Source organism: Eublepharis macularius, chromosome 3 (assembly GCF_028583425.1).
Source record: "Eublepharis macularius isolate TG4126 chromosome 3, MPM_Emac_v1.0, whole genome shotgun sequence".
NCBI classification, from domain to species: Eukaryota; Metazoa; Chordata; class Lepidosauria; order Squamata; family Eublepharidae; genus Eublepharis; species Eublepharis macularius.
Window position 1 is genome coordinate 185641686 of NC_072792.1, and position 25503 is coordinate 185667188.

At 48.1% G+C, this 25503-nt stretch overlaps 1 protein-coding gene across 5 annotated transcripts in view; it reads left to right on the top strand.

The window, feature by feature from the left end:
• Positions 1–25503, top strand: part of ARAP1 (ArfGAP with RhoGAP domain, ankyrin repeat and PH domain 1) — a 196633-nt gene that overhangs the window by 28609 nt on the left and 142521 nt on the right. For 4 of the 5 annotated variants that reach the window (XM_054973345.1, XM_054973344.1, XM_054973347.1 and 1 more), the window contains exon 2: positions 20030–20189. The exons of the other annotated variant lie outside the window; for it this stretch is intronic. The gene's annotated coding sequence lies outside the window, so the exon portion shown is untranslated. The remainder of the gene's footprint in view (positions 1–20029; positions 20190–25503) is intronic. 5 annotated transcript variants of the gene reach the window in all.

A 25503-nucleotide genomic window follows, 5' to 3' on the forward strand; every position in this document is an offset into this window, starting at 1 on the left:
CTCTTTTGGAGAGGGCTGAAGGCAGAGGAGAGCTGGTTGTGGAGGGCCTTTTCTCCATGTAGGCTCTTCCTGGTGGCTGATTGAAGTTCTGGGAATGGGCAAGAGGCAAGGGAATCGCTGGTTTGGGGCAGCGCCTTTGAGCTTCTTGCTTTGGAGACATTTCCAAAGATGAGGGTGGAAAGTGCTATCAAGTCGCAGCCGACTTATGGCGACCCCATGGAGATTTCACCTTGTGATTTTCTGTTCTGGTGCTCTTTTGAGAAATCTCACAGGCCTTACTGAGATTCTTTTTTGGAAATCTGCTCAGGATTCACTCACCCCCCTGTGGCACTGGGGTGTGTGTGTCTCCCCTCTAGAGTGTCAGGTGCAAGTCAGGATACAGGTGGGGCAGTGTAGATTTGAATTCTGGCAGGAATGTCCTTTTGGGAACAAAAGAGGAAAGTGGGTTAATGCTGATATCTGTGATGGCGGTAGGTGACTCTTGGGGAAATGACTGTTTTGTGTTTTTGTTGGGGGTGTGTTGTTGTCACTTCTTCCTGCCACATGGATGGGCGGCAACTTGGATTCCTTCCCCGGGCCATCCTTGTGCTGGGCAGGATTGTGTGGGAAGATCCACAGAGAACTGTCAAGCGCTTGTCTTCGTGCCGGTGCCCTGGGACCTTGTACAAGGCGCAGAATTTCGGCTGCTGAAGCTGTTCTGGGCACCTGGATGGGACTGAGCTGTTGACATTGTTCAAGAGTGTCTTCTGGGGCATCTTGCCTGAGGCTTGAAGCGGACAAGGTGGGCTTTCGGTTCCTTTTGGAGTTTCCTGTTTCAGCCCCCAAGAGAGGACACAGGGCCCAAGAGGGAGAAGCACCCTGGGGTGGATAGAGGTGGTTTTAACGAAAAGGCAGCGTTGTGCAGTGAGTATAGTAACAAGCAAGACTAGGGGCTGGGGTTCCCAGTGTCTGGGCACTGAATCCCTGCTTGCTGGAATGCTCCACTCCCTCTTCTTTTCACACCCTTTGTGAGGGGGAGGGAGCAGTTGGAATATTGTCCCCACCCCCCTTTTTAAAGGGGGCTGTCTTCAAATGCAAAGAATAATAATAATAACAATAATAACATTCAATTTATATACCGCCCTTCAGGACAACTTAATGCCCACTCAGAGCGGTTTACGAAGTATTATTATCACGCGAAGTGATGGTATCGCTCTACTCTGCTCTGGTTAGACCTCACCTAGAGTATTGTGTTCAGTTTGGGGCACCACAATTTAAGAAGGATATAGACAAGCTGGAGCGAGTCCAGAGGAGGGCAAAGAAGACTGTGTGGGATCTGGAGACCAAGTCCTATGAGGAAAGGTTGAAGGAGCTGGGCATATTTAGCCTGGAGAGGAGATGACTGAGAGGGGATAGGATAACCCTCGTCAAGTTCTTGAAGGGCTGCCATATAGAGGATGGCGTGGAGCTGTTTTCCGCTGCCCCAGAAGGTTGGACCAGAACCAAGGGCTTGAAATTAAAGCAAAAGAGTTTTTGATTAAACATTAGAAGAACTTCCAGACAGTCAGAGTGGTCCCTCAGTGGAACAGGCTTCCTCGGGAGGTGGTGGGCTCTCCTTCTTTGGAGGTTGACAGCAATGCTGATTCCGTGAACCTGGGCAGATCGTGAGCGGGAGGGGGCAGGAAGGGTTGCATCAGCGCTTACTTCTCGCGGCCCCTTCTTACATGCCCAGGGTAAGGCCGATCGCCACCTTGGGGTCAGGTGGCAATTTCCCCCAGGCCAGTTCGGCTAGGGCTCCTGAAAGTGCTTTGCCATGTTCTGGGCATGGAGCAGGGGGGTCCCTGGGTTTGTGTGGGGGAAGGGGAGGCAGTTGTGAATTTCCTGCTTTGTGCAGGGGGTTGGACTAGATGACCCCGGAGGTCCTTTCCAACCCTGTGATTCTATGTGTGCCCCGTCAGTTGGGACTCCTGTGTGACCTGCAAAACCACTCACGCCGACAGGAGTGCATGAACTTGACGAGAGGGATAAGGTGAAGATGATGAAGTTATTTATGCATCATGTATGTGAACAGACGCTCCCTTCCCTGAAACAACCATCCCCGACAAGACCTCTTGCTGTCAGATACCTGCTAACCTTTAAGGTGCCCCAAGAGGCTCGGTGAGTTTTGATGCAACACGTGGAGGCTGAATTGTGATACATCCCCTCCGGCCTTTTCCCGTCCCTTGCCCACTCTTGCTGGGGCCATGTGTGGACATTAGAAAGGCAGTTGACCGTGTGCTTTGTTCTGGCCTCTGAACCGAGAGATGGCCAAAGAAGAGATCGTTTTGTGTCCAGCCACAGATCTCAGGCGTGCAGCCCTACGGTGATACTGGCTGAATCAGAATGGGACCACAGAACGTGGTGGAGTTGGCTCTAGCATTGAGTGGTGGTTAATCAGCCCTGCTTTTAAAAATAAAAACACAGCATTTGTTTGTCTCTCTGTGTGTACTTAACATTTAGGCAAATCCACACAGGCAAATAAGCCATGGCTATTCTTAGCATGGAGGCTTGTCCTTGCTCTGAAACTGGCCACAGCCCTGGTGTATGTGGCAGAGGGTGCCTCTTGTGTCAAAGCAGGTGAAACCGAGTTGGGAAAGTAGACGGGAACTTAGGGACACATGCAGGGGAAGGTAAAGAGCGAAGGACCAGATAGAGGAAGTGGCTCCTAGAGAAGCACAGAAAGAGAGCGTCTAGGAGTTAAATAATTTTGTTTTCATATTACTCTTGCCTCCCCCTGTTGAAACACTTCTGAGCGTGCTCTGTATTTTTGCTGAGCAACCGTGTCACACATCCCTGCACATTGGGAATTAGGGGAAAGGGTTTCCGGTCAAATGCACCTCAGCTTGTTTTATGCAAACAAGGGTCTTATATCTCTGCCTACTCAACACGTATGGAAACAATCCCCTAGGGTTACCAACCTCCAGGTGGGGGGTCTGGAGTTTTCTGGGAATCGCAAGTGCTCTCCAGAAAACAGAGATCAGGTTCCTTGGAGGAGGTGGACTGTACGGCATCAAATCCCTGCCGAGTTCCTTCACCTTCCGGGACACTGACCCCAAAGTGCCAGGAATTTCCAAAGCAGAAGTGGCAACCCTACGCCAACCCTGCCCTGTACTGTTTTGGTTCCTTATTGCCAGCTGCTTGGGAAGCTCTCTGTGGGATGTGCAAGTCCATTGCAGCTTGATAGCAGTCAAGTCTGGCCACATGACTCACGTCTCCCCCAGCAATCCATTTTGTATCTTTATGGATCTAGATATCGGCAGTGTTTGGTTCAGGCTTGCTGGTGGGCTAGTATTAGTTTGGGCTTAGGGTTTGTCCTTTGACCGGTCTCAAAAAAAGAAAAGAAAAGATGTTTGGTCAAATATTGTCCGTTAATGGTCAACTATTTTAAAACATTGACTTAAAAAGGCAATTTAATCATCAACAGGTTTGATTTCAAAAAACAGGTGACTGAAAAGCTATTACGAAACAAACTTTGTAATGAACTTTATATAACTTTATAATGGTCTATAACTTTGGGGATAGGTCTTCCTAGTCAGGGCAGAGACCTGATGAAATGGCATTACACAATGCTGTGACATCACTTCTGGCTACATAATGAGAAGTGATGTCACTGTGTCATGTGGTGCTCTAGGATTTCTCCAAAAGTCTATGATAAAAAACATGGAGAATGGGGAAATTCCTAGAGCGTCATGCAGTGCAACGGCATTGCTTCCATGTGCCAGCCTTGGTGATGGGGCAACAGGTTGGAGTGGTTGCAAAGAGTGTCTTCATCTAGTTCTCACATTGTCCTCTTTTCTGCCCACTGCTGTCCTGGCCACACTGATCCATGACTTGGTGACCTCTAAATTGTCACAACACTCTCCGCATGGGGCTGCCTTTGAAGACCACCCAGAAACTTCAGCTAGTGCAGAATGTGGCTTCTTATATTTTGACAAGGACTAGTTGGGTTGTTCATATTGGAAGACTTGTTCTGTTTCAGAGGGACATTTTGTGAACTGGGCAGCTAGCTTAGATTTGGGGTATGAATCTCTCATTTGACTGCATTTATGATTATGGTTGAACTGGGCGTTTTTACTGTAAGCATCTAGAAAAAGCAGCCTAGAAAGAATAGGTTTCCCCTGACCATTGCAAAGTTTGTGAAAACAATGGTTTCCCCCGCTGCTGTGCCAGGCTTTCCCTGGCCTCTGGAGTAGGGTTGCCAGCCTCCAGGTAGTGGCTGGAGATCTCCCGGAATTACAACTGGTCTCCAGGCCAGAGAGATCAGTTCACCTGGAGAAAATGGCTACTTTGGGGGGTGGACTCTATGGAATTATGCCATGCCAAGGTCCTTTCCCTCCACAAACCCCCCTTTCTCCAGGTTTCTCCAGGTTTCACCTCCCAGATCTCCAGGAATTTCCCAACTTGCAGCTGGTAACCCTACTCTGGAGAGCAGCGTCGGGCCTTGTCGTGGTGGCGGTGGCCTCCTCTGGAGGGCCCCAGCACAGTGCTGGGCCTTCCCATTGCCTCACTGAACCTTCCCGGGTCTCTAGAGGGTCGTGCCAGGCCTTGCCGCTGCCACAGCAACCTTCCCGGGCCTCCGGAAGCCCTGAGGAGGCTGCCAAGGTGGCGGGAAGGCAGGCTGTGTTGCCGACTCACTTCTTAACCCCATGGAGTGCACCTGCGCTGGGATAAAAAGTGAGTCGTTGGCAACGTCGCTTTTATATATTAGGATTTAAAGTGAGTATGAATTTGGGATGGATTGATAAATTACATTTGGAGACGATATGTCTTTTTTAAATAATATATTCAATGAAAAGCATGCATTTTTCTAGGAAATCTGATTGTTGGAGGCCTCTCTCCTGCCCTTACTAATTAATGGCACCATAATGAAATTAAAAAAACAAAGCTACCTCCTACCCAGGGGCATTCTTGGCTTCCGGGGACATTTGACAGTTTTTGCCTGGGGGTCGAACGGAAGGCAATCTGTTTACCAATCAATTGACAATATTGGCTGAATAATTTACTGATGTGGCACCACAGTATATCTTGGTGTGCATTTTGGAACCCTCAGCTCAGAGTTCTCCACAATTTATTTATTTATCTTATCTCCTTTTATATTTCTTCTTACGCCCAGTGGAGACTCAAAGTGGTTTACATCATTCCTCCGTTTTATCCACACAACAACCTTGTGAGGTTGGGGTTAGTCTGAGAGTGTGCGACTGCCCTAAGGTCACCCAGCAATCTTCCATGGCAGGGCAGGGAATCGCACCTGGGTCTCCCAGCTCCCATTTTGACACTGTAACCTCTACCCGATGCGGGACTTGATGGTAGCCCTGGGGGCTTCTTCATCGTTTCCAGGGAGCCATGGGGTGGTGGGGGGGGGGGGACTGCATGGACCATGCAGCGGTGAGGGCTGCCAACCGCCAGGTGGGGTCTGGAATTCTCCCTGAATTACAGCTGGTCTCCAGACTTCAGGTCCCCTGGAGGAAATGGCAGCTTCCCAGGTGGATCTGTATGGCATGACGTCCCTGCTGAGTGCCCCCCTCCCAACTCTGCTCTTCCAGGCATCAACCCCAAATCTCCTGGAATTTCTAGGTGTGATTTCTGTGAACCTGGGCAGATCCTGGGAGGGAGGGCAGGAAGGCTTACATCAGCACTTAATTCTCACAGCCTCTTCTTGCATGCCCAGGATAAGGCCGATTGCCACCTTTGGGTCAGGTAGCAATTTTCCCCAGGCCAGTGTAGCTAGGGATCCTGGAGGTTTTTTGCCCTCTTCTGGGCATGGAGCAGGGGTCACTGGGGTAGGTGTGTGTGTGTGGAGGGTAGTTGTGAATTTCCTGCCTTGTGCAGGGGGTTGGACTAGATGACCCTGGAGGTCCCTTCCAACCCTAGTATTCTAAGCTAGAAGGGGCAATCCTACAAGAGGCTCTGTCCATTGGTAATGAGCAGGCCTGGGTGTCATCTGGCATGGAGGAGAGGGATTCTGGATCCAGATGGTCCGACAGCAGGGCTTGAATGAGACCCCCCCCCACCAAATTCAGCCACACCTGAAGCTTGCTGTGACCCCCCCCCCCCACTCCTGCCACACCAAAAAAACGGTTATCAGCCCCAGCCTGTCTCTCTCTGCCTCTGCAGCCTTTCATTTTTTTGCTTCGGACGCCCCTTCCTTCCCTTACACGTTTTTGAGGCCGCCCTTCAATCGCTTGCCAAATCTATTGCCTAGTCCAGGGAAAGAACGCCTTTTGCAAGGGTTTGGTACTGGGGACTTGTTTGCAGAAATAGGTGCCGAGGAGCCCCACCCCAAGGCAGAGAGGAGGAGGCCGGGCTGTCCCGTGTCCCGAGCAGCACCGCGGCCAAGTCATTGCCTTGAGTCACCAGACAGCAATCGCTTCTCCTCCTCCTCCATCCGGCTGATCGCTCTTTTTGTGTGGCGCAAAGGAGTGAGCCGGTGCAGAGGAGGGCAAGGCTCCTGCACCCGTAATAGCTGGATAGGAGAGAGAGCGCTTTGGCAGGGAACGGGATCGTTTCCCCCACCCCAGCTAAGCTGTGCCTGCCACAGAATTCCTTCACAGCCCGTAGAGATCTGGGAGCTCGGCAGCTCTCCTTTGCATCTAGGGACCCAAGGCAGTGACCACATTTGTTCTGGATTAAGGTTGCCAGGTCAGGCTTGGCAGATTCCTGGTGATTTGGGGATGGTGGAATTTGGGGAGTGGGAGGAGCTCAGCAAAGATATAATTCCATACAGTCTACCCTTAGGAGCTGCCATTTCCTCCAGGATAGTAAAGAGTCCAGTAGCACCTTTAAGACGAACCAACTTTATTGTAGCATAAGCTTTCGAGAACCACAGCTCTCTTCGTCAGATGCATCATCTGACGAAGAGAGCTGTGGTTCTTGAAAGCTGACGATGCATCAGATGCATCTGACGAAGAGAGCTGTGGTTCTTGAAAGCTGATGATGCATCTGACAAAGAGAGCTGTGGCTCTCGAAAGCTGACAATGCACCTGATGAAGAGAGCTGTGGTTCTCGAAAGCTGACGATGCATCTGACGAAGAGAGCTGTGGTTCTCGAAAGCTGACGATGCATCTGACGAAGAGAGCTGTGGTTCTCGAAAGCTGATGCATCTGACAAAGCTGTGGTTCTTGAAAGCTGACGATGCATCTGACGAAGAGAGCTGTGGTTCTTGAAAGCTGACAGTGCATCTGATGAAGAGAGCTGTGGTTCTCGAAAGCTAATGCTACAATAAAGTTGGTTCGTCTTAAAGGTGCTACTGGACTCTTTACTATTTTGCAACTGCAGACTAACACAGCTAACTCCTCTGGATCTATTTCCTCCAGGAGAACTTATCTGTGTAGTCTGGAGAGCAGTTATAATTCCAGAAGTACTCCAGGGCCTACCTGAAGGTTGACAGCTGTGGGTTTGTTCTTTACCTAAACATACCTCTCCCTCTCTGAAGCAGCTGTACAGTGTGACCTCTCCAAAGACCTTTTCTAGCCTCTCTCTAGCTCTTTGATCCTTAATATCAGCAGATGAAACCTGTTTGTCGATGCCTCCCGCCCTGCAAGGAAGTGGGTGAATGCCAGGCCAGGGTCCCTTCACAATAGTCTTCTGGGGGGGGGTCTCCCCTTTACATGGCACAGCCTTTTAAAAAAGAGCACAGAATGCAAATGTGGTATGCTGACCATTGCATTGTGAGCAGCTACCTACCTGCCAAACTTTCATAAATTCTCTGCCCCACCACCCCCGCCATGTTCTATGTTTAACCTATTTGGAGGCCATGTGGTCCAAACATCCATGGTAACTCGCCTCTCATGTGCTGCAGAAGTCATAATTGCAGTTCATAAACTGTTCGTGTGGGGATAAAATAAGCCAGAGGTGGGCAAATTTTTTTGACTTGAGGGCCACATCTGGGTCTCAGCTCCACTCCTGTTTTAAGGTTCTGAATTGGGCACCAGCTGTTCCCAGTGCTGGAAATGGAAAGAACGGGCATCCAAGTCACCAGCACTCCAAAGCGGGCTGAGACTGAAATGTGAAGAACGGGGGGCTGCACCAAGGAAAACGAAGGAAAAAAGATCAATTAGTGCAAAGGGAGGAATCTTTAATAATTGTACACTCCTACGTGTTTCATGTGCAGCTTTATCATGGGAATCTTCCCAATTCTTAGTTCCCTTCCCGTATATATGGGGAATCTTCCGGGTTCTGTTTAGTTCTCTTCCGGTATATATGGGGAATCTTCTCGATTCTGTTTAGTTCCGTTACCATATATATGGGGAATCTTCTTGATTCTGTTTAGTTCTGTTCCCGTATATATGAGGAATCTTCCAGATTTGGGAACGGAACTAAACAGATTCTAGAAGATTCCCTCTGATAAAGCTGTATGAGAAACAGAAGGGCGGTCTATAAATCGAATGTTATTATTATCATTAATTTGCCCAGCCCTGGGCATTAATGCCACAATTGGTGTCTGCAGCTGAAACCCCCCAGCAACCATTAAGTTGTGTATTTTGCTTTGCTCTGAGTATTTGTGTGTTGGGTGTTGATGGAGGTGCGGAAGAAACTTTTATTTGGAGTAAGTAGGCTGCTGTTTTTCTGTTTCCTCTCTGATGCCCAGGACAATCAGGTACTGATGGTTTTCTGTAGATATCACTTGGTTTTCCAGTGAACGGATCTCTTATGTCTTATCCTCTGAATCTTTCCTTTCCCACTGTATGTTCGAGGGCATCGGGGGCATTGTTGAGGAGTAACAGTGTGTAACTTTAAATGGTGATTGTTCTTTTGTATGTTGTTTCCTGGCTTTTGGTGGAAGCCTTTGATTTATGGTTTTCGTGTGTTCACTTGCCGTTTTACCTACCTTAAGTCCCCAAGTTGTTGGCAGAAAGGAAGGCTTATAAATAGTTGAAATGAATACATGTGGGTGCGGCACCAGCGATTGCAGAAACTGTAGATGTGTTGTGGCTGTGTTTGCTTTCTGGGGATACGTGAACATCCTGTCGGAACGGTCATAATCTTGAATAGTTTTATTCTGACTAAATAAGTCAGTGCTTCCAGCGTTTGTGCATATCTTTCACTGCTGCCTCTCAAGGCTTTTTTGGAACCACGGAAGTCACAAGGCAGGCAAAAGGTGAAAACTTTGTAGTACACGTTGGACACGGATGTGAGTCATTCTCTAGAGTGTTGGTGGCTGAAGTTGGGACTGTGTGCGATTGTCCCAATGACATGCTGCGTGTGTGAGAGAGGCAGACTGGGGCGGGGCAGGTGGGAAGTCAGGGCACGGGAGGAGCTGACTTCGGAGCAGACATGGATTTGGAGGAAGTTGATTCAAGTGCTGCGCATCACATGCGGCTCTGCATTGCTGTGGTTGCAGTTGCAGCACTGAGATGGCTCCCAGGCGTTGCAAGATCCCTTTCTCCATCATTCGAGAATAAAAGCTTTTCTGCGTTGTGGTTTTTGCTAATAGAAACCCAAGGGAGACAGACTCAGTACTGTTGAGATTGGCCTAAGGGGAGATCCTAGGGCAAAGGAAGAAAACACAGGGTTTTGTAGCTGCTTTCCTGAAAGCCTTTGGAGTGCTACAGAATTCTCTTAGGCTAGATGCTAAAAAATCAGACTAGGGATCCATCTGTCTCACAGAGTAGCCAAAATAGTTGCTCTACAAGTAGGGTTGCCAGCTCCAGGTTGGGAAATTCCTGGAGATTTTGGGGGTGGAGCCTGGAGAATGTGGGGTTCTGGGAGGGGGGAGTTGCCCTGGGCAGTGCCAAGCCACACTACGCCACTGCTTGCAAGGAGTTTTGCCTAAAGACTTGCATGCCACAGAGGGATGCCCCATTCCACCACCTCACGGAGGAGCATATGCGAGTCCAATCTCATACACCGAACTCCCCATCCTGTGTGGTCCTGATCCGTATCACGGCTGTGCGTGCACGCAGTCTGTTTTTTCAGAGTGGCAAAGCTCTGGGACTCTCATTGTGTCTGTTTGGGCCCTTTGTTACAAACGAGGCTGTTCATCACATGTGAAGAAATCCAATATGCTGATGGGTCAGGGCTCCCTCAGTGCCGTGCTGACTCTTCCTCAGGAGGGCTTGTACCCGAGGGTTGCCAACCTCCAGGTGGTGGCAGGAGATCCCCTGGAATTACAGCTGATCTCCAGGCCACAGAGATGGCTTCCCCTGGAGAAAAGGGCAGCTTTGGAGGACGGGCTCTGTGGCATTGCAACCTGCTGAGCTCCAGCCCCTGGCCCCAAATCTCCACGAATTTCCCAACTTGGAGCTGGCACCCAATCAATGCTCTTCGCAATTGTTTTAGCAATATTTATTTATTTACTTACTTATCTTTCTCTGTCCTCAAATTCTCATTTCGTGTGCCTTCTGGGCAACTCGCATTTCTTTGGCTTGTGCCTGCGCTCCTTCTTTTTGGCGTTTGAGCAGGCTTTCCATTTTTAAAAGGAAGGGTTCTTGCCGTCTCTTTTTCCCTGACTTTGCTTATGAGTCACACTGGCAACCTCTTAAATTTGGTGGCATCTTTCCCGGTTCATACTACAAACTTTATTTGGGATCCCTCTGTTGTAGATTTAAATACCATCGAAAAGGGCCTGGCCTTCTTTGCTCTCCTTTTCAAATTCCTTATGTCCAGTTGCCTCATATGTTATTACAAGTTTCTTCTTCTGCAGTCAAACGTGGCTGTGCTGGGCATTCCGGGCAACTTTCCATAAACCTTGAATAGCAGCAAAGCTCTCACGTCTTGCCCCTGGTAGCGCTCTGGGCTAAGTCCAAAGTCACGTCTCCTCTAGTTGGTTCCGAGGCAGAGTCTTTGTGCCATGGGCTGTTGGAAGAGGAGGATTCAGCACTGTCCCTTTCCTCAGGTTTCAGAGGGGGGCAAACCAAAGAGTTAGAAAGATAGAGAGGTCAGGGCCCTCTGTTTACTGCTCTGACTGTCCCTTTGATATGCAGATTGCTGTTATCAGGATTTCCTCCTCCTGACTTCCTCCCTCTCACTTCTTCTCTTCCTGGCATTGTTCCAGGCAACACCTCTCTCTGTCTCCTCCCTCCATCTTGACAGCATGGATGCAGGCCTTGCCCTGCCATCCATGTTCATCCTTAAACTAGATAGGTAGTTAGGCTGTGTCTCTCCTCCTTTCCTATCAGAGTATGGAGTTCCTACAATAAAGAACTCTTTGTTTCTTTTCTAAATATAAAGCAAGTGTATGATTTGTTATTTTCTCTCCTGCGCACACACCAACCAGCAGAACGAGCTCACAGCCGCCTATAATCACGCTTCCTATGCCAAATGATAGACTCTGCTAATGGCCCAAACATGGAATCCTTTAATTAGGTTTCTGGGGCCTGCATAACTATTTGTTTATCATGGGCCATTTATCTTTTGAGGTAATCTTTTTTCAGTGGCCCGAACATGACTTTCCCAGAGCGTATGAAGCTTGTTGAAGACTCCCTTTGTCCCAGCATTTCCCACCCCCATCTTTTCCTTGGCGTTTGCGAATCATTGACAAGGTCCTGGTGAAACCAGAGGGACTTAAAGGTCACCCTGATGGGTGACAGTCTCCTGTGGAACTCTGACTCATTTCACACTTCACTTAATCAGCAGTTTAGTTTTAAGCCAACTGTCCTTGAAATTTAGTCCCTCCTGAATTGGTTTATTATCGCACAGCTTAGTTCTGTGTTCACTTCAGCCTTTCACACGTGATACCTTTTTATTTTTAATGCGGGGCAAAAAAAAAATTGGGGCTAAGTTTAAGTACAATTAATCGGGCTTGAAATGCTGTAATGGTGAAGAGAAACTGTAGTTTGTTATAGAGCTAACTCCCTCTGGAGTGACATAATGCCCTTTGTCAAATGTCCCGTGCAAAATGATTTAGTACTCGTTCCGTAAACCAGATGTACTGGGCCACATTTGGTTCACGGATCCCTTTTGAGGGCTCTAAGTTGGAGTCTCTCTACGGGAGACACCTGACACATGAAAAACATGAGTTGGGAGATGCAGTGTTAGCTGGGAAGGGTAGTTTAAAAAGACAGAGCTGGTGGCAGGGCAAAGGCTTTGCTATACACTGAAGCTGTGTGAAGGGGCTGTGAAATGCCAAAAAGGAAACTTCAGCCCATTATAACCTCTCCAGGTCCAAGCCCGGCTCTGGAAGGCAGCTCCAGCCCATTTCCATTCCTGGCTGCCCTCTGGTTGCCATCCCACACAGTTTTAGACTGGAGAAGTGAAATTGACAGAGCCTTTGGAGAGATGAAGATGAAATTAACAAACCCTCTGAGGAGCGATCTCTGCCAGCTCTGTCTTTTTAAACTATGCTTCCCAGCTAACATTGCATCTCCTTACACTTGCCGAACATGTGCTGAGGCATCGTGTCTACAGGGGCTCTTGGATGCCAGCTCTTCCCACACTGGCCTGCCTTGAAGACAGGTAGAGAGCCTGATACGGCCCACTCTGTGACTCTTAATGGCACTCAGCCCTTGAGCTCCTTTTGGGGACCTTTGGCTATCGAGCTGATGTTGTGGTCCGGTGCTTTCCATCCTGAAGAGTAAGCCCAGCTATCTCCATCACAAATAGAGTTGCCAGCCTCATGGTGGGTCCTGGAGATCTCCAGGAATTACAGCTGATCTCCAGGCTACAGAGATCAGTTCCCCTGGAGAAAATGGCTGCGTTGGAGGGTGGACTCTATCCTGATGTCCCCCCCTCCCCAAACCCTGCCCTACCGAGACTCTGCCCCCAAATCTCCAGGAATTTCCCAACCCAGAGTTGGCAACCCTAGCCACAAAGTGAAGCACGGCCCTTGGCAGCTGTGAGGGACGACACCTCCCCTGCCTGCTGTTTAACTAACTGAGCATGAGCTCGGATGTTGAGCCTCCAGGGTCGGCTGTGTTTTTTTCCTCCTCTTGTACAAATGTGGTTGTGCTCTGCCAGGTGTGGACCTGACACAACCCTCACTGAGGAATCTCCAGCAAGGTGACATGGGGGGTGGGAGGGCTGGCGTCTGGGCCTCGCTGTAGTGGTAGAGCATGTGGGGTGAAGAGAGGCTTTGCAATGGCTTGATGGGATCTGAAAGGACATTCCGCACACGTTGGATAATGCACTTTCAATGCACTTTATCAGTCATTTGAGGCGGATTTTTTGTTCCGCACACAAAAAAATCCGTTCCAAATGCTCTATAAAGAGGATTGGAAGTGCGTTATCCAACGTGTGCGAATCACTCTTGGAGAAGTGTGGTGAATGGAGAGTGGAGAAGGTAGGAAGATAAGGTTGCCAACTCTAGCTTGGGAAATTCCTGGAGATTTGGGGGCGGAGTTTGGGGAGGGGGGGTTCTCAGCAGGACGTGGTGCCATAAAATCAGTCCTCTGATGCGGCTGTTTCCTCCAGGGAATGGATCTCTGTAGTCTGGAAATACATTGTAATTTGGGGAGAACCAGTGTGCCAGTGTGGTATAGTGGTTAGAGCAGAATCTGGGAAACCCGGGTGTGAATCCCCACTCTGATATGGAAGTTTGTTTGGTGACCATGGGTCAGTTGCACACTCTTAGCCTAACCTACCTCACAGGGTTGTTGTGGGGATAAAATGGAGGAGAGGAGAAGGAGGCGAGCTTCTTTGAGTCCCCATTGAGGAGAAAGGCAGGGATAAATAAATAAGAACTTCCTGACCCAGGTATGGTTGCCAAGTCCAGACTGGGATATTCTTGGAGATTTGGGGGGTGGAACCTGAGGAGGGTGGGGTTTGGGGAGGGTGGGGTTTGGGAAGGGGAGGAACCTCAGTGGGGCATAATGCCATACAGCCCACCCTCCAAAGCAGCCATTTTCTCCAGGGCAACTGATTTCTATGGCTTGGAGATTAGTTGTAATTCCTGGAGATCTCCAGCCACCACCTGGAGTCTGGCAACCCTGCTATCTGGAAACTGGTATTTCTGCTTGCTGGGCATCCAGGGCTTAGCAGGGATCGGTCTAAAGTTGCCCCCATTGTGTGTGTGTGTGTTTGTGTGGGGAAGAGGGGCAGACACTCTGTACCTGCTTCTCTTTTGGAATCACTGTGTCTCTTCCAGGGCTGACCCTTGTCACAGAAAACAGGGTCAGGGGCTAATCTACAGCTGCGTTTAAGGAACCACGCTGCGGGAGGAAGTGACTTTTGGTGACTTTTCAGAGGAAGTGTCCATTGGGAAAGCTGGGGGAGTTTTTAAAGTGGGCTGGGCATCTGGCGGCCAAGAGACGGAAGTGCCCCAGAATAGGTTTGTGTTGGGAAAGAATCTGCAGCAGGGACGACAAGCGTGATATTTGCTCGGGTGGAAGCTTTTTAGGACACATACAGTGCCATATTGCGCAGAGCTAATCTGGTCTAAGACCGTTAGTTTCAGTGGGATTCGCTAATCTTTGCTAGGATTGCATGGTTAGCTGAGGTTTCCCATTTTTGTCAGCCAAGCAGCCAAAATCTGGAGAAAGAGACCTGTTTGTATTTTGGCCAAGACAGGTCTGTCTTCTTTCCACTGTGACAGGCTTGGCCGTTAGCCAAGTTAATTTCGGAGGCTTTCTCAGCTCTCTTCCACCCCCCCTTTCATTTCGGCAGCAACTGCCTGTGTCGGTGTGGCTCCCAGGACCGAACCAAGCTGTCTTCCTGCCCCCCGAGTGGCTTTGCAGTGCCGCTGGAGAGGGGTACCACCCACAGTTCTCTGCAAAGCCACAGAGGCTGCTGGGATGTTGTGGCTATGGGGTTGTGTTAAGGAGTCTTGAGGACATGTATGCAGAGGCTGCCTGTTGTGTATTAACTGTAGGTAATCAAGATTTGGAAGGTCTCCTGGGGCAGAACAGCCTCTTTGTTCTTTTGCCAATTCAGCCAAGTGAGAGGGAGAAAGCTCAACAGGTGAGCTTGGCTCTGCTTTAATGGCTTAAGACAAGCCAGGAAGGACTCTGGAAAGGAGTCTGGGAGATCCGTGAGCTGCGCCTTCTCTCCTTGTGTGCGCCTTGAAAATGAAATAGGTCCACTTTCTCAGCAAACCGCGGTTTGTTGTTGTGTGTAAAAAACAAAGCAGGCTGACTTCTCTCTCTTCTTTCCTGGGTTTAATTTTGGTTTGGAGGGAAGGAAACAAGCCGGAATTTGTTGTTCAAAAATACAGTTTGCTTTGAAAGCAGGACATTTTTAGTTCTGGGGCCACATAGGAGAACAGTCAGTAGAGAGGAGTGTGTGAGTCCAAGGATGTCCCACTCTTTCCCGTAAGAATGGTCTTTGTAAATCAAGCTGATGGAAGAACAGCAGGATTTGAGTCCAGGGCACCTAAGAGAACGACAAGATTTTCAGGATATAAACTTTCAAGGTCTCGACGGTGTCAGTGGACTCAAATTCTGCTGTTCTACTGCAGATCGACAGGGCCACCTACGTACCTGAAGCCGATGAAGAGTTCTGCAAGAAGACGCTGACATGACATGCTGGGGGAAAATTCCTTCCCTTTCATGTCTTGCTTCGATTATACAAAATACCTAGAACGTACATGAATTATGTAACCTGGTGAGAAACGAGAGTCCCACACAGCTTTGGTCTAATTTCTGGGCGCTTCATCTCTGCAGCCATGAGGACCAGAAACTTGGAGGCTCGTAAATACTGGGATTCTCATGATGTTGCAATTGATGTCTGACATCAAATTGTGTGCGTTTGAGTATGATGCTCACAAGGGGCACACAAAAGTTGGCTCTTCTTGACTCTTGCTTCTCCTTCCTGATTCAGCGACTCCTGACAAAGTCTCTGAGATGAAGATGTTCTTTTCCTGTAAAAGGAATAAGAAATCTAAACTTCCTGGTTTAAGTTGTTCCAAAGGTCACGATGAAGAGCCTGGAGTCCTGCACTGTCTCTCTCTCTCCCCCACCCAGGCACTTAGTTTCATGCAGCTCTCTTTCCCGTCAGCTCTGCATACGAACAGGCGCTTGTGTTGTCTGTTGTGTCATGCTGAAGGCTTGGTTTCTTTGTGAGGATGGGTGTATGTGTGAGAGAGCGCGTGCAGGCGAGCGTGAGTCAGTGGCATGTGACCGCGATGGGGTGTCAGTTTAAGGCGCCTTATTTATAGCCCGCAGGAAACGCCTTCAGAGGTCTTGCACAAGTTGTGAAGGGGAGGAGCAGGCAGGGCAAGGCAGACCCCACTGGGGGATGACCCGAGTCCCTTGGGCCAGCCTCTTCCTTGCCCCAGAGAAGCCCCAGCCTGGAAGCTTGTTTTTAGCTTTTCAGGCCAGGAAAACGTTCATGTGTTTGGAATTTAAGGGTAGAAGGAAGAATGTGTGAGAATCATAGAATCACAGGGCTGGAACTGGGACCCCCCCCCGGTCATCTCGCCCAACCCCCTGCACAATGCAGGAAATTCACAACTATCTCCCCTCCCCACAGGAGTTAGCCATGTTAGTCTGCAGTAGCAAAATAGAAAAGATAATAGATGCAGCCCTTCCTGCCCTCCCTCTCGTGATCTGCCCAGGTTCTCAGAATCAGCATTGCTGTCCGATGGCTACCTAGCCTCTGCTTAAAAACCTCCAAAGAAGGAGAGCCTGCCACCTCCCGAGGAAGCCTCACCCACTGAGCGACCGCTCTAACTGTCAGAGATCCAGAGGAGTTAGCCATGTTAATCTGTAGTTGCAAAATATCAAAGAGTCCAGTAGCACCTTCAAGACTAATCACCTTTATCGTAGCGTAAGCTTTCAAGAACCACAGCTCTCTTCGTCAGATGACTTCTGAAAAATTGGCTAGAATGTATGCTTCAAATGTACGTTGGAAATGTGCTAAACAAGAGGGACGTTTTATTATATATGTGGTGGAGAGGGCAAGAGTTTCTGGTTGCAGGTACGATCATCGATTTAGAAGATTGTGAAGATGAAAATCGAGTTGAAACCAGAGACTTTTTTGTTGGGAATGATGAAATGTTTTTGGTTACCTCATAGCTCCCAAGTGGGCTTCCTTGTTGTTGCGGGAATGATGGACAGCCAGTTGGGAAGAAGTTTTGGAACTTTGTTTATGTATTTGATCACGACAGCAAGAGTATGCACAAAAGTGGAAAACTCCAAGATTGCCTACAGTGAAGGCAGGGCTTTTTTTCAGCTGGAATGTGGTGGAACGGCGTTCTGGAACCTCTTGAAAATGGTCACATGGCTGGTGGCCCCGCCCCCTGATCTCCAGACAGAGGGGAGTTTAGATCGCCCTCCGCGCCGCTGAGCCACCAGCCATGTGACCTTTTTCACCAAGGGCGATTTAAACTTTTAAAAACTCCTCCCTTGTTCCAGCTGACCCAAAGTGATGTCATTGTGTGGTCCTGGGAGTGTGTGCGCACTTTGCGCACATGCATGTGGTACCAGGGGCACCACCTCCCGTCAAGAGTTGCCCCCTGTGCTGGCAACCCACTGAGTTCCACCACCTCTTTTCCCAGAAAAAAAGCCCTGGGTGAAGGAACGGTGGATAAAAGTCTTGGAGTTTGCGTCAATGGCAAAACTTACTCCACTGATTAGGGAAAAGACATTAGTTACATTTTTGACTGAATGGAAACCGTTTATAGACTTTTTACATGAAATGGATAATAAGGACTTGATGACATCTGGATTTATGGATTAAGAAAATAGAAAAAAGAAGGCTCTTACGTTTAACTTAGAATAAGTGAGACTTTGAAAATGATGTATATTTGTTGCGGAGAAAATCGGAACTCAATTTGTAGTTTCGTTTTATTTTTCTTTTATTTGTTTATGTATTGTTAGTGTGTCTTTTTTAAAGAATGTTGTGGTTTTTTATCTTCTTTGTTTATTGTCTGTAGCTTTTATGTTACTGTTTATAGTCTAAATAAAGAAAAATTCTTCGGGGGGGGGGAAACCCTAACTAACTTTATTGTAGCTTAAGCTTTCGAGATCCACAGCTCTCTGATGCATCTGACGAAGAGAGCTGTGGTTCTCGAAAGCTGACAATGCATCTGACGAAGAGAGCTGTGGTTCTCGAAAGCTTATGCTACAATAAAGTTGGTTAGTCTTAAAGGTGCTACTGGACTCTGCTATTTTCTAACTGTCAGGAAGTTCTTCCTAATGTTTAGCCGAAAACTCTTTTGATTTAATTTCAACCCGTTGGTTCTGTTCTGACCTTCTAGGGCAATGGAAATGAGCAGCTCGGACAGATAATTGGCATGCCCTTGCAAGCTAGAGGCTGGTGCATTGCTGTGGCAATTCTTACTTAGTTGGGGAGGACAAGAGAGTCTCTTGGATGGGGCATGGGGGACCACCTGCAGGGTGAATTCATTCACTCAAGAACAGGAATTGATGTCTGGGGTCCATGATGCAGGCTGGGGAGTTTGGGATTTTTTTGTGGTTTTCAGGCAACAGAAATTCTGGAGTTAGGATGCACAGCACATTTTGTATGAGTCACAATGAAGAATCCAGTGGTGCCTCAAAGTCAACACATTTATTATGACTTTAAAAACAAACTGGATTTTTTCATTATGCGTGTATGTTCTTCAGTTGTCCTTCCTTTCCCCACACTCCTCTCCCCCAGAGCAATAATCAATTGTCCCAACTTGCACCACAGTTACTTCCAGTCAAGCACGGCCATGGGGTGGGGAGGGGTGCCTGTTGGGGAACATGGCCTGGTAAAAATGCAAGGGGAGACCAGCCTCTCCCGCAACCTGCCAGGGCCCTGAAACACTAACGGTGCTTTTCAGGTGGGAACAAGATGCGAGGTGTTGCCTTTTTCTTTTCCTCTGTATAGAGCCACCCCCTTCCAGTCTTCTAAAAACTATTTGTCTCCAGCGTAAGGTGATTTTTTTTAGAAATAAAAGGCGACAGCTTTGGTTCAGTGTGCTGCAGTGCAGACAACAGACTCCAAGTTCAGTCCCTGGTGCTGCAGTTTCATGGAACCAGAGATGGGAAAGCCTGAGAAAGCCACTGCTGGTTTGAGCAGGCAGCATAGGGTTGCCAGCTCCAGGCTGGAGCATTCCTGGAGATTTAGGCGGTGGAGCCTGGAGATGGTGGGGTTTGGGGAGGGCAGGGACCTCAGCAGTGTATAATGTCACAGAGTCCACCCTTCTGCCGTTTTCTACAAGGGAACTGGTCTCTGGGTCTTGAAGACCAGTTGTAATTCCATGAGATCTCCAGCCACTATCTGGAGGTTGGATCAATGGTCCGATGTGGTCTAGTAGTTCCATGTGTGTGGATGTGTGAAATGCAGGGACAGGTGGAGAAAAAGGAGTGGAGATAAAGGAGGCTAAGATGAGGAGGGGACTTTGGATCCTGAGCAGAGGTGTCTGTTGTGTAGTTGTGTTCGCTGGACAGGATGTAGCACAGCAAAGGTATTTTCACTGAAAGGGTCACACTGGGTGATCGTCCATGAAAGCTTATGCTAGAATAAAAAGAATTGTCTCGAAAACACCACTAGATTCCTGTGGATTTTTCGTTTAAAGGGTGCATCTAGTAATCCTGATGCATCAGCTTTCGAGAACCACAGCTGTCTTCGTCAGATGCATCGTCAGCTTTCGAGAACCACAGACCTGGCGGTATGCATCTGATGATGCATCTGACGAAGAGAGCTGTGCTTCTCGGAAGCTTATGCTACAATAAAGTTGGTTAGTCTTAAAGATGCTACGGGACTCTTTTACTATTTTGCAACTTGCAAACTAACACGGCTCACTCCTCTGGACCTAGAGAAAATGGCAGTCTCAGTGGGCAGACTCTGTAGAGTCCAGGAGAAATGGAAGTCCTTCCCTTGGTACTGCCTCCAAATCTCCAGGAATTTCCCAGGCCTGAGTTGGCAGCCCTAGTTCGGAAGTGGCAATCTGTAGAGCAGGCATCTAAGGAATATTGAGATGGTTGAGTTCGTCAGTAGAAATGGGCCTAAATGCACTCAAGCTTCTTGGAAGGGCAATTTGCCGACGTTCCCGCAATGCGGAACTCCACATTGCCTGCATTTATAGGGAAGAGCGGGGTCAGCAACTGAAGGGCAGGAAGTCTCAATGGCTCCCCCCCACAAGAGGTTTAAGAATTGTGACCATCTTGGATCTGCAGGGCTGACGGTGATCTTTCTGGTGTTTGATCAACAGGCGCAGAAGAGGGACTGACTCACTGTCCTGCCATTTGGAGAGCTTTTGCTTTTCCAGAGCGGAATGATCAAACTTTAGCACCGAGTGCAGACTGAAGGAGCCGCTGTTTCCATTTCAGGACATTCCACGGGGCTGTTTCCACTTCAGAACAAGGTTGCAGGTGAATGCCTAATAATTAGATGATGGATGGTGCACCCGCGTTTAGAACAAGAGCAAAGGGTGCATTAACTTCATTTTGGGAAAAAAAAGAATTATCTGAGCAGGTTCCCAACAGGTTTCTTCCAGTTTTTTAAACATATTAATGAGTCTCCTACACATGTAGAGTGAAGAACGCATGTTGGGAGATGCAATGTTAGTTTAAAAGACAGAGCTGGCGGCTGGGCAAAGGCTTTGCTATACACTGGAGCTGTGTGAAGGGGCTGTGTAATGCCAGAAGGGAAACTTCAGCCTATTATAACTTCCCCAGGTCCAAGCCCGGCCCTGGAAGGCAGCTCCAGCCCATTTTCATTCCTGGCTGCCCTCTGGTTGCGATCCCACACAGTTTAGACTGGAGAGGTGAAATTGACAGAGCCTTTGGGGAGGCAGAGATGAAATTAACAAACCCTCTGAGGAGCGATCTTTGCCAGCTCTGTCTTTTTAAACTACGCTACCCGGCTAACATTGCGTCTCCGTACACTAGACAAACACACGCTGAGGCGTCTTGTGTAGAGAGACTCTGACGGGCAGCCATTCTCCAGGATCTCAGGCAGAGGTCTTTCATATCACCTACTACCTTTATTTGTCTACCTGGACATGCTGGGGATTGAACTTGGGATCTTCCACATGCCAGGCAGATGCTCTACCACTGAGTCAAACCTCTCCATGCTTTCTCCCTTCCTCTCCCTTTGAAGAGCTTGGAGAGGATTTTGTAGGGTTCTTAGCAGCTCCTGGAGCCAGACTGGTTTAACTTCAGCAGTAGAATTGCATCTCATGGCATGAGATCTTGCTGTCTATCTATCAGGCCTGCTTTATTATTTGTCCTAGGAGTCCCATAAGCACATAGGGTTGCCTACTGCCTGAGGCTGAACTATTGAGTTTTGGAAGTTTACCAAGAATAGATTAATGCCTCTGGGAACTCACGAGCAGTGCTTGAAGGGTGTGCCCTCTTCTGTGTGTCATCTCCAGTATAGACTGCCCGTCTACATGGAGGCTCTATTTAACCCTCATGACTCATTGCTGTGATAGACTGTGGATTTATCTGATCAATTTCTGAAGCTTTCTTTTTTAAATTTCATTTTACAAACATAACCTTCAGAATCTATAATCTTTTATAATCAAGCTGGGTAGCCGTGTTAGTCTGTCTGCAGCAGTAGAAAAAAGCAAGAGTCCTGTAGCACCTATAAGACTAACAAAATTTGTGGTAGGGTAGGAGCTTTTGTGAGTCATACCCTACCTCAAATTTTGTTAGTCTTATAGGTGCTACTGGACTCTTGCTTTTTTCTACTTTTATAATCAAATCGTACATTATAGAACTTACTTAAGTTTACTTTTTAGTATTTCGCTTCTATTTAAATACCTTTATTCTATCTTTCCCATTTATCCTCGTATCTATTGGGATGCATTACCCCTCTGCTTCTGTCATTCTCTGTTTTAATTTCTCAAGCTTTCTTATGCTAGAGTCTCTAAACCGGTTCTGGCGCTTTCGTGCCTGTGGAGAAGTGCTTGAGAGGGGAGGGAATTGTGGGGCTGGACACAATTAGAGAGGTGAATGTGGTTGGAGGGAGCCTTCACTTCCTGTCGTGTACACACCGACTTCTTTTATGGCTGTGAGTTTAAAAGGCTTTGCAGGTTTCATTGAAACCGTAGAAACGCCTGCAAATTTGGTGTGCTCGGGGAAGGATGTCATTTCCTGGTGTGGCCCGACTACTACATGTGGACTGGGAACTGAGTCATAGATTTCCAGTTCTGGTGTACTATTAATTGTGCTGCTAAAATTTAACCATTTGAGTTTAGATTTGCAACAGTATGGCTTTATGTTGTTCCCTGAAGAGGTTTAACCAAACCAATTTGGGTTCAGGGATTGAGTAGGTGTAGAAGGCTTCAAGAAATTCTGAGTCCCCAAAGTTTTCATTCTCTTGCACATCCCGAGCGCGTGCAAAACCAGAAACATTTGGTGTAGAGCTCCAGTACGATGCAGTGGCTAGATTATTAACATTAGCAGATCTTCAGTACTTAATCAGAACTCCCAGGCTCCTTTAATCAGGGAACGTTCTGCAGAAGTCATCTCACCCTGTCCAGCCTCAGATACGTTTAAGAGACCCCCTTCTCCACTCTGTTAGCCAGCATATGCAGTTAATAGGCGGAACAGAATCCTAAACAGAGTTACTCCAGTCTAAGCCCAGTCTGACCACTGTTGGACTCAGGTTTTCACTGCACTGTGAAGCTTGCTGGGTGACCTTGAGCCAGTCACACTCTCTTAGCCTCACCTACCTCATAGGGCTGTTGTTAGGATAAAATGAGGAAGGGAAGCCCATGTATGCTTCTGTGCGCTCTTTGGAAACTGGGAGAGACGAGAATGTACTAAAGAGATGAAATTGTATCATATCACTCAGTGAAGTGTAAACCCTTACACCAGCAGCGGGAGGCCCTCCACGGGAGCAAGAACATCTTCCACTGGAGGAAGGCTGCCCATTTAGCCAAGTAGCGTGGTTGGATACTGCCTATTAACTGCACATGCTGGCCTGCAGAGTGGAGGGGGGGCTCTTAAATGTATCTGAGGCTGTCTTCTGCAGAATAACCCTAAGGAATATTCCCTTATTAAAGGAGCCTGGGAGACCTGATTAGATTTGAAGATACTATTTATTTCCAATGGCAACAGGTCCTCCTGGAGTGTTTCTTAACTTGAAGTGCCATTTCATGTTATGGCTGTTTTAAGACTCAAACTGGGTTAAATACCATGCCTCCCTTTCAAATATCTTAAAAAAAAATACGAATTTTCATCTTTTTTAAATAGAGTTTTATAAAAGATGTAGAATTGTTATAAAACATACAAAGAAATTTTTCCTTTCCATCTATACATTCTTTCCCTCTCAGAAGCACAAATCATTAGTTCATCTTTTTCTGTTTCTTGCAAAAAGTCTATGAAAATTTGAACCTTCATCTTGAAGAAGAGCTCTGTGTAGTTAAAAACTTGCATACTACGTTTTGAATATTTATCGATAAAAGGAATCGTTTGCCCTCCTTGTCATACAATTAAAAAGTAAAATCCCCTCTGACAGTGATAAAATAAACAGCAGCAGTAGTAAATCCTATGAAAAAACAAAGAATCAATGAATGGAAAGTTTGAAAAGATGCAGTGTAAAAGAGCCCTTTACAGCAGCAATGAAATGCAAACGGATAGGTACAAGGGAAGGGTGTGTTTTCCTAGGAGAGCCCCTGTGTCTGGTCCGTGAACATCTTGCAGAGTTGCTCATTGCACTGCGTAGATTGAGCAGATGGATTTCCCCAGGGCTGGGCAACGGATGCCGAGTTCTAGCAGGGGATGGAAAAGATGCTCTATGCCACAATCTGCATCCCTTCCTGCTTCATTGCCCTGGCTTAGCTGTATGGTGGCCCTGAATTCTTCAGCTAGGGCTGCAGATATGGAGGTATTATAGAGAAGGCCCTCCTTCATTGCTTTTATTTATTTGTTATTTATGGCCAACCTTTCTCACTGAGACTCAAGGCAAATTACACAGTGTCAATATTATCAGTGGTTGGGGTATTCGATAAACGATAAGAGGCCCCAACTTCACCCCCCTTCCTCTTGTGTAGAGCCTGAGATTCCTGCTAAGAAGGACTCTGAATGAGTGCAGCCTCCAGTGGTCTCGCCATCAGAAATGGATTGCCCAAACCAAACCAATCTGCTCCAGCCCCTTTGCCAAATGAGGTCAGAGCTTTGACCTCTCCCAGATACCCAGCGCACTCCGCTGCTGCCCCAGGGAAAACCCAATCGCAATGGTGTGCACCCTCTGACCCATGTAAAGTTACACCCATCTCTTTCCCCTGGAAACTGTTGAGTGCCCATGAGCTCTTCTCTGGCCATCTTCTTAGAAGAGAAGTCCCACGTGCAGAATTGGATGGTTATGAAAGATCGGAACTTAGCTAGGAACTCTCAGTCTCCACCCTCATCCTCTTTCCTCTGCTTATTAAAATGCTAAAATTGGAGTGATTGCTCTTGTGAAGTCACGAGTGGATCCTTTCTTTCCCCCCACCCATGTGCCAAGGTGGCTTCTCTTCCGGGGAAGTCCCCAATAATCTCCCTGTGGGGGAACACCTCTTTGTGTAGATTACTCCCCTTCTCTGCTGCCAGCCGGCTTCTAGTAAATGGCATGCTAGATGTGGTGGCAGATCCTACCAGAGGTACAGTCCAAAATGAGGCAGTATTATTAGTCACCGGCATCCTGTTGCCCACGGTCCTGTCGTGACTTCCAAAGGGAGTGGGCATTGGTGGTGGTGAGTCACCCTCTTGGGAGCATGGCAGGCAGTGATGCGGAGAGCCTGGCCAAAGGCCATGGGCAGTGGCAGGCGAGGTGCAAGAAGACGGAGGAAGTGAGGCGGCCTGGCTGCCACTTCCCTGCACTTTATTTGAATGTCTGATGGGAAAGTGAGCAAGGGTTTCTCTAGTCTGCAATAAGAAAGCCAGCGAGGCCAACAGAGACCCTGCGGGCAAGAGGCAGTCGGCATGTCCATGGCAAAGTCAACCTGTGTTTATGTTTGGTTTGATGCTTTGGATTAGACGTGGGCACGAACAGGAAAAAGAAACTGAACATGGTGTTTGTTGTTCGTTGCCGTCCACGAACAATGAACACTGATGAACATGATCCTGTCATGAACACGTTCATTGTTCGTTGTTCGTGGAGTCCAGCAGGCTCTCCTCCAGCCATCAAGATCCCTACTGCACCACTCCCAGAAACCCTACCTGAGCAGGCAGCAGGAAAGGTACCAATAATAAATAATAGATTGGCCCCAGAGCCTGGCAGCAGCCCTGGAACTTGAAGGGGTAGAACTCTACTGCATCACTCCCAGAAACCTTACCAAAGCAGGCAGCAGGAAAGGTACCAGTAATAAATAATAGCTTGGCCCAGAGCCTAGCAGCAGCCCTGGAACTTGAAGGGGTAGATCCCTATCCCACCACGCACAAAGAAAATTCAAGCTCCAATGCAGTCACCCTGTCTCTCTAACAGCAGCTGTCTCTCCCTGAAAGCCAGAGCTGGGAGCCCCCCTCCCCCCTGGTCTTTTCCTCTTGTAACAAATTTAGAGCTCTGGTCCACACTTGAAGGGAAGACCTGCCTATCAAGCTAAATGGGGCTTAGATTGGGGTTTCCAGGGCAACAGCAGGAGTTCAGACAGAGTTCAGACAATCCCTGCCTAAGTTGCCAAGGGAATTGATTGCAGGTGCCAGACGGTCTGGCTTGACGAACAGCAACGAACGAGGCTTGCAACGACCACCTGTT